This window comes from Salvelinus alpinus, chromosome 11 (assembly GCF_045679555.1).
Source record: "Salvelinus alpinus chromosome 11, SLU_Salpinus.1, whole genome shotgun sequence".
NCBI lineage: Eukaryota > Metazoa > Chordata > Actinopteri > Salmoniformes > Salmonidae > Salvelinus > Salvelinus alpinus.
The window spans coordinates 59,080,506-59,089,568 of NC_092096.1; the positions used below are offsets into that span (position 1 = coordinate 59,080,506).

A 9,063-nucleotide genomic window follows, 5' to 3' on the forward strand; every position below is an offset into this window, starting at 1 on the left:
TACCACCTTCATGAGTGGAGTCTCAGTGCTGTGATGGGGTCTAAAACCAGACTGAAGCGTTTCGTATACATTATTTGTCTTCAGGAAGGCAGTAAGTGTCTGTGCAACAGCTTTTTCAAAAATGTTTGAGAGGAATGGGAGATTCGATATAGGCCAATCCTTTTTTTTTACATTTCCCGGGTCAAGGTTTGGCTTTTTCAAGAGAGGCTTTATTACTGGCACTTTTAGTGAGTTTATTATGTTCAACATCGGAGGGCCGAGCACAGGAAGTAGCTCTTTCAGTAGTTTAGTTGGAATAGGGTCCTGTATGCAGCTTGAAGGTTTAGAGGCCATGACTATTTCCATGAATGTGTCAAGAGATACAGGATAAAAAATGTTGAGTGTTTCCATTGATCCTAGGTCCTGACAGTTCTGTGCAGTCTCAGGACAACTGAGTTTGGGAGAAATACGAAGATTCAAAGAGGAGTCCGTAATGCTTTCTACTGATCATGATCTTTTCATCGAAGAAGTTCATGAATTAATCACTGCTGAAGTGAAAGCCATCCTCTCTTGGGGAATGCTGCTTTTTAGTTAGCTTTGTGACAGTATCAAAAATACATTTTGGATTGTTCTTAATCTCCTCAGGTTGGAAAAACAGGATGATTGAGCAGCAGTGAGGGATCTTCGATATTGCACGGTACTGTCTTTCCAAGCTTGTCAGAAGACTTCCCATTTGGTAGAGCACCATTTCTGTTCAAATTTTTTGGAAGCTTGCTTCAGGGCTCAAGTATTTTCTGTATAACAACTAGCAAATTTCTTGTGATAATTGTTTTTTGTTTTTAGGGGAGCAACTGCATCTAGGGTATTATGCAGGGTTAAATTTAGATCATCAGTTAGGTGGTTAACTGATTTTTGTACTCCGACGTCCTTTGGTAGGTGGAGGGAGTCTGGAAGGGCATCTAGGAATCTTTGGGTTTTCCGAGAATTTATGGTCACTAGTGTAACCAGGAGGAGAGGCCTCATTTAACACAGTAAATTAATCAGGCTTGACCCATGTTTCAGCCAGGCCAATCACATAGAGATTATGATCAGTGATTAGTTCATTGACTATGACTGGCTTGGAAGTGAGGGATCTAACATTAAGTAGCCCTATTTTGAGATGTGACATATCACAATCTCTTTCAATAATTAGAGGAATGGAGGAGGTCTTTATTCCAGTTAGATTGCTAAAGCGAACACAGACACAGTCTCAATGGGGATAGCTGTGCTGACTACACTGACTGTGCTAGTGGCAGACTCCACTAAGGTAGCAGGCTGGCTAACTGTCTGCTGCCTGGCCTGCAAGTGTTTACAGGCCTTGATTGTTTAATATGTAAAACAAATCTCCAAACTTTTTTTAATTTTGTTTTATAGCACTATATAATGCTCCAGGGCAAATTTCGTTAGCATTTTGCCATGTTTTTCTAGATTTAGAACATAAAACAACATTTATCAAGTGAACGTCTTGCATAGCAACAACTTCAATCGTTAAGCATAGTGTGTTGCAGAACAGTGATTACAATATCTTTTCAGAATATTGACCAAAATATATTGACTTCCATCAGTGACAGAGTTGACAAACCACTGACGAAGTAGACAACAGATACTCAAAACAGACATATAAAAGATCAATACAAACTTTTGTAAAATATGGAAAATGATTACATTTAAAATTCCCAATAAAAACATAACTATTCTATCAGATCTTTCAGCACTGACTGAGTTGATGTTTTACGGAGTTACAAAACGTGAATTTTTCTTATTCATTCAAGTGGTAAACGCAGTAGCAATTGTATTTTTCTTCAGTTGCAGACGATACAGACGATGTTCCCTGAACCAATAACAGTGGGTTGTATTCATGGTGGTAATATGGGGTGGAAGCTATTGAAGTGAACTATTTTTGACATATCACAAAAGTAAATTAATTGAAAACAACCAAAGTTAAAACAATAATAATAATTGCCGTAGATTGTACAGATGAGGCCCCTGAACCAAGGTCCCTGAACAGTTGGTTCTATTAATGAAAATCATATGGGATGGAAGTTATTGAAATTTTAAGGGAGTATTTAAACTCATAGAAGAAAAAAAAAAGTCAACAAATAAACAAATCATTAACGTAGATTTTACAGACGATGTCCCTGAACCGGCGCCGAAAAGAGATGGCCGCCTCGCTTCGCGTTCCTTGGAAAATATGCAGTATTTTGTTTTTTTATGTGTTATTTCTTACATCGGTACCCCAGGTAATCTTAGGTTTCATTACATACAGTCGGGAGGAACTACTGAATATACGATTAACGTCAACTCATCATCGTTCCTACCAGGAATATGACTTTCCCGAAACGGATCCAGTGTTTTGCCTTCCACCCAATACAATGGATCTGATCCCAGCCGGCGACCCTGTGCGACGCCGTAAAAGGGGCAAACGAGGCGGTCTCGTGGTCAGGCTTCGGAGACGGGCACATCGCGCTCCACTCCCTAGCATACTACTCGCCAATGTCCAGTCTCTTGACAATAAGGTTGATGAAATCCGAGCACGGGTAGCATTCCAGAGAGACATCAGGGATTGCAACGTGCTCTGCTTCACGGAAACATGGCTAACTCAAGAGACGCTAACGGAGTCGGTGCAGCCAGCTGGTTTCTTCATGCATCGCGCCGACAGAAACAAACATCTTTCCGGTAAGAAGAGGGGCGGGGGGGTATGCCTTATGATTAACGAGACGTGGTGTGATCATCATAACAACACACAGGAACTCAAGTCATTCTGTTCACCTGATCTAGAACTCCTCACAATCAAATGTCGACCGCATTATCTACCAAGGGAATTCTCTTCAATCATAATCACAGCCGTATATATTCCCCCCCAAGCAGACACATCGATGGCCCTGAACGAACTTTATCTGACTCTTTGTAAACTGGAAACCACACACAATGAGGCTGCATTCATCGTAGCTGGGGATTTTAACAAGGCTAATCTAAAAACAAAACTCCCTAAATTCTATCAGCATATCGATTGTGCTACCAGGGCTGGAAAAACCCTAGATCATTGTTATACTAATTTCCGCGACGCATATAAGGCCCTCCCCCGCCCCCCTTTCGGAAAAGCTGACCACGACTCCATTTTGTTGATTCCAGCCTACAAACAGAAACTAAAACAACAAGCTCCCGCGCTCAGGTCTGTTCAACGCTGGTCCGACCAATCTGAATCCACGCTTCAAGACTGCTTCGATCACGCGGATTGGAATATGTTCCGCATTGCGTCCAACAACAATATTGACGAATATGCTGATTCGGTGAGCGAGTTCATTAGGAAGTGCATTGACGATGTCGTACCCACAGCAACGATTAAAACATTCCCAAACCAGAAACCGTGGATTGACGGCAGCATTCGCGTGAAACTGAAAGCGCGAACCACTGCTTTTAACCAGGGCAAGGTGACCGGAAGCATGACCGAATACAAACAGTGTAGCTATTCTCTCCGCAAGGCAATCAAACAGGCTAAGTCCCAGTACAGAGACAAAATCGAGTCGCAATTCAACAGCTCAGACACAAGAGGTATGTGGCAGGGTCTACAGTCAATCACGGATTACAAAAAGAAAACCAGCCCCGTCGCGGACCAGGATGTCTTGCTCCCAGACAGGCTAAACAACTTTTTGCCCGCTTTGAGGACAATACAGTGCCACTGACACGGCCCCCTACCAAAACCTGCGGGCTCTCCTTCACTGCAGCCGAGGTGAGTAAAACATTTAAACGTGTTAACCCTCGCAAGGCTGCAGGCCCAGACGGCATTCCCAGCCGCGTCCTCAGAGCATGCGCAGACCAGCTGGCTGGTGTGTTTACGGACATATTCAATCAATCCTTATCCCAGTCTGCTGTTCCCACATGCTTCAAGAGGGCCACCATTGTTCCTGTTCCCAAGAAAGCTAAGGTAACTGAGCTAAACGACTACCGCCCCGTAGCACTCACTTCCGTCATCATGAAGTGCTTTGAGAGACTAGTCAAGGACCATATCACCTCCACCCTACCGGACACCCTAGACCCACTCCAATTTGCTTACCGACCCAATAGGTCCACAGACGACGCAATCGCAACCACACTGCACACTGCCCTAACCCATCTGGACAAGAGGAATACCCATGTGAGAATGCTGTTCATCGATTACAGCTCAGCATTTAACACCATAGTACCCTCCAAACTCGTCATCAAGCTCGAGACCCTGGGTCTCGACCCCGCCCTGTGCAACTGGGTCCTGGACTTCCTGACGGGCCGCCCCCAGGTGGTGAGGGTAGGTAACAACATCTCCACCCCGCTGATCCTCAACACTGGGGCCCCACAAGGGTGCGTTCAGAGCCCTCTCCTGTACTCCCTGTTCACCCACGACTGCGTGGCCATGCACGCCTCCAACTCAATCATCAAGTTGCGGATGACACTACAGTGGTAGGCTTGATTACCAACAACGACGAGATGGCCTACAGGGAGGAGGTGAGGGCCCTCGGAGTGTGGTGTGAGGAAAATAACCTCACACTCAACGTCAACAAAACAAAGGAGATGATTGTGGACTTCAGGAAACAGCAGAGGGAGCACCCCCCTATCCACATCGACGGGTCAGTAGTGGAGAAGGTGGAAAGTTTTAAGTTCCTCGGTGTACACATCACGGACAAACTGAATTGGTCCACCCACACAGACAGCGTTGTGAAGAAGGCGCAGCAGCGCCTCTTCAACCTCAGGAGGCTGAAGAAATTCGGCTTGTCACCAAAAGCACTCACAAACTTCTACAGATGCACAATCGAGAGCATCCTGTCGGGCTGTATCACCGCCTGGTACGGCAACTGCTCCGCCCACAACCGTAAGGCTCTCCAGAGGGTAGTGAGGTCTGCAGAACGCATCACCGGGGGCAAACTACCTGCCCTCCAGGACACCTACACCACCCGATGTCACAGGAAGGCCATAAAGATCATCAAGGACAACAACCACCCAAGCCACTGCCTGTTCACCCCGCTATCATCCAGAAGGCGAGGTCAGTACAGGTGCATCAAAGCAGGGACCGAGAGACTGAAAAACAGCTTCTATCTCAAGGCCATCAGACTGTTAAACAGCCACCACTAACATTTAGCGGCCGCTGCCAACATACTGACTCAACTCCAGCCACTTTAAAAATGGGAATTGATGGAAATTATGTAAAAATGTACCACTAGCCACTTTAAACAATGCCACTTAATATAATGTTTACATACCCTACATTACCCATCTCATATGTATATACTGTACTCTATATCATCTACTGCATCTTGCCATCTTTATGTAATACATGTACCACTAGCCACTTTAAACTATGCCACTTAATATAATGTTTACATACCCTACAGTACCCATCTCATATGTATATACCGTACTCTATACCATCTACTGCATCTTGCCATGCCGTTCTGTACCACCACTCATTCATATATCTTTATGTACATATTCTTTATCCCTTTACACTTGTGTGTGTGTATAAGGTAGTAGTTAACTTAAAAGAGTTAGATGCACTATTGTAAAGTGGTTGTTCCACTGGATATCATAAGGTGAATGCACCAATTTGTAAGTCGCTCTGGATAAGAGCGTCTGCTAAATGACTTAAATGTTAAATGTTAAATGTTAGTTGTGGAATTGTTAGGTTAGATTACTTGTTGGTTATTACTGCATTGTCGGAACTAGAAGCACAAGCATTTCGCTACACTCGCATTAACATCTGCTAACCATGTGTATGTGACTAATAAAATTTGATTTGATTTGATTTGAATATCAGTTGGTTGAAGCTATTGAAGTCTTCATTTCTGACATATGTCATTAAAATCATTGCAAATAGCCACCAAAAAAAATTACAAATGTAATTGCTGTAGATTATACAGACAAGGTCCCTGAACCAATAACAGTTGGTTGTATTCATGGAAGTGATATGGGGTGGAATCTATAAAAGTTTTAAGGAAGTCCTTCTTTTTTTTTTTTTACATAATGATATAAAGCATAAAGTATTTTTTACATATTACGAAATGAAATCCATTTAAAATAGCCAAAGTAAAAAAATACAAATCTTTTTGCTGTAGATTGTACAGACAAGCTCCCTGAGCCAATAACAGCTGGTTGTATTCATGAAAGTCATATAGGGTGTAATCTACTAAAGTTAAGGAAGTATTTTTAATTTAAAGGCCCCCACCAGAGGGCAATGCCGCCCCTATTTCAACGTAATTCCTGTTCTACAGTGGAAATTCTCGAACGACCTGTTGGAGACCCCTGTCATAGACACCTGTGATTTAGTTGCACAAATGAAAGTGGAGTGGTCTCCACCGGCCGGGGGCACCGGGCCATGCAAAGCGAACTAGCCCTGTCTTTTCCCAGAAAACACAGTGCCACCACGTGTTAATAGACATGAATTGTTGCCATAATTGTAATCCTACCCCATTCTTCATTTACTCATTGTGATGCACTCAGGATCCAAACTCAGTTTTAGACGAGACTGAATATCTGACCAAAATTATCCTATTTACACTTTGTAGTCAATTTTGACACTAGAATAAATGTTTCTGACTCATATCGATTCCACAGGCCGTTTTCACAAGGATTAGTTGATTTTTAGGGGGAGTCGTTCATTAACCCTTTGATCGGAGGAGAGCAACGTTTTAGCTACGTTTCGCCTCCAAAAAGAAAATACGACCCCGAATTGCAGAAACAAAGGTTCGCTATCGTCAGCTGATTCAGAATGTAATTTCTATCATCCTGGCACATTCCGTTGAAAAGGGTATTGTCGTGCAAAGTGTAATCTTTAATATAAAGCTAACTATACCCCAGTCACACTTCCAGGAATTTCACAGCCGCAATACATTAGAAGAGGCGGGCTGTGAGTTTTGATAGTTCTTTCTCTTCAAATAAACAACTTGGAAGATGGCAAAAAGCGAAGCGTCTGCGGTGGTGTTCAAATGTAAGTAATTTTTGTTCTCATTAAAATGATCTCGACTACTTATAGATTGCATTTTGATTGCTGTTACAGTGCTATTTGGGTTGTTGATTGGATTAGTTCTGAAAAAATATGTAAACGGTATTTCTGTACATGTTTGACATTTTACTGCATTGCTACAAACATAAGCATTTCGCTACACCCGCTATAAAAATTATTTGATTTGACTATTTCATCGTACATCTTTGAAAACAGATTTGACTAGCCGATTAAATTCAACTCCACGATTTACGATGGAATTGAGCTAGCTAGCTACTTGTTGTAAATACCAGGGCTTGTGTTCAAACTGTTTCAGGGTCTGATGACAATACTAGGCATTTAATTCAGTGGCGAATAACACCTGTTCACCGGCAGGAGAAATGCCACAACAAAAGGTTTTGAGAAAGTCATGTGGCAATATATATCTTGCCACTGCACTGGGTGATGCACTCTGTGACTAAAACGCAGTAGCCCAAATTCCTAATTTCCACAGCGCTGCTGGTCCTACCACTTCTCTTTCCTTCTAGTTCTCCTGATTTGTCACTTTGGTTTATTCGTGTTGAGCTGATTGTAATGTTCATGTTATGCAATATTGGTTTCTACCTGAACAGTTACAGCCTGAATGGGTCTAGTTTCATTGCACATAACCTGTTATGGTGAAAGTAATGGTAAGTGGCACTCATTACTGTTTTCGCCTTGGCACTCCAATTTAAAAGTATGTGGTACAGCAATAGACAAGGTTCACACAACTTTACTTTGCTAATGTTTTGGTTAATGTTGTACTTCATCGTATGTCCTTTCAGGATCTATGTGAAGGAGTGTGAGTTGGCTGCGCAGCTGCATCGGTGAAAAAGAAGTGTGGAGAAGGAGGTGACTGCCAAGGAGGCATGCCTTATGGCCATTTTAGAGTCTATGATTAAGAAGTAGTTATACGTATTGTATTTATAGATATTCATTTATACATTTTCTACTGTTTTTGAAGTCTTGAAGTGTATTTCTGTTTTGTCATTGAAAGTGTTTCTTCTTTATAGTAAATATTTTTATTTGATACATCTACTGTTGGTATGTTTTACTTTCAACATTCAAAAAGGCACTCACACATCTGAGCTATCTTGTTGCAGGTGCATTGTAACAATTAGAGAACTTGAAGCTTACATGTTGGCCTTCATCAGAGCTTTTTGTTCTACTAAAATAAATACTAAACCATCTTTGGCTAATGTGTGTACGGTACACTCATGTTTACTCCAAATACATTGTTCCAAATGCTAGCTACTTAGCTAACGTTAGCCCCAAACAACAACACTCCAGTGTTAGTGAAAGGTCAATGCGTGTCATATGTGAAGCCGTAACTGATGATGCATTCAAGACAACTGGGAAAACTGGAGAAAAAAAACTAGCTCTGACTGGGGTAAAATACACTACATGGCCAAAAGTATTTGCCTATTTCAGCCTCACCCGTTGCTGACAGGTGTATAAAATCGAGCACACAGCTATGCAGTCTCCATAGACAAACATTGGAAGTAGAATGGCCCATACTGAAGAGCTCAGTGACTTTCCGTCATAGGATGCCACCTTTCCAATAAGTCAGTTTGTCAAAGTTTGGCCCTGCTAGAGCTGCCCCGGTCAACTGTAAGTGCTGTTATTGTGAAGTAAAAACATATAGGAGCAACAACGGCTCAGCCGTGAAGTGGTAGACCACACAAGCTCACAGAATGGGACCGCTGAGTGCCCAATTTACTACCGAGTTCCAAACTGCTTCTGGAAGCAATGTCAGCACAATAACTGTTCGTTGGGAGCATCATGAAATGGGTTTCCACAATGCGCAATGCCAAGCGCCTGCTGGAGTGGTGTAAAACTCGCCCCCATTCGACTCTGGAGCAGTGGAAACGACCCTTAGTTACAGTGAAGGAAATCTTAATGCTACAGCATACAATGACATTCTAGACGATTCTGTGCCCCCAATTTTGTGGCAACAGTTTGGGGAAAGCCCTTTCTTGTTTCAGCATGACAATGCCCCATGTACAATGCAAGGTACATACAAAAATTGTTTGTCAAGATCGGTGTGGAAGAACTTG

The 9,063-nt window shown here is 42.5% G+C and overlaps 1 long non-coding RNA gene across 1 annotated transcript; it reads left to right on the forward strand.

Moving 5' to 3' along the window:
* Positions 1–6,754: 6,754 nt before the first annotated feature.
* Positions 6,755–8,040, forward strand: LOC139534565 (uncharacterized). The gene is made up of 2 exons (XR_011666969.1): positions 6,755–6,973; positions 7,792–8,040. It is a non-coding gene; the product is annotated as an uncharacterized lncRNA (long non-coding RNA).
* The last annotated feature ends 1,023 nt before the right edge of the window (positions 8,041–9,063 follow it).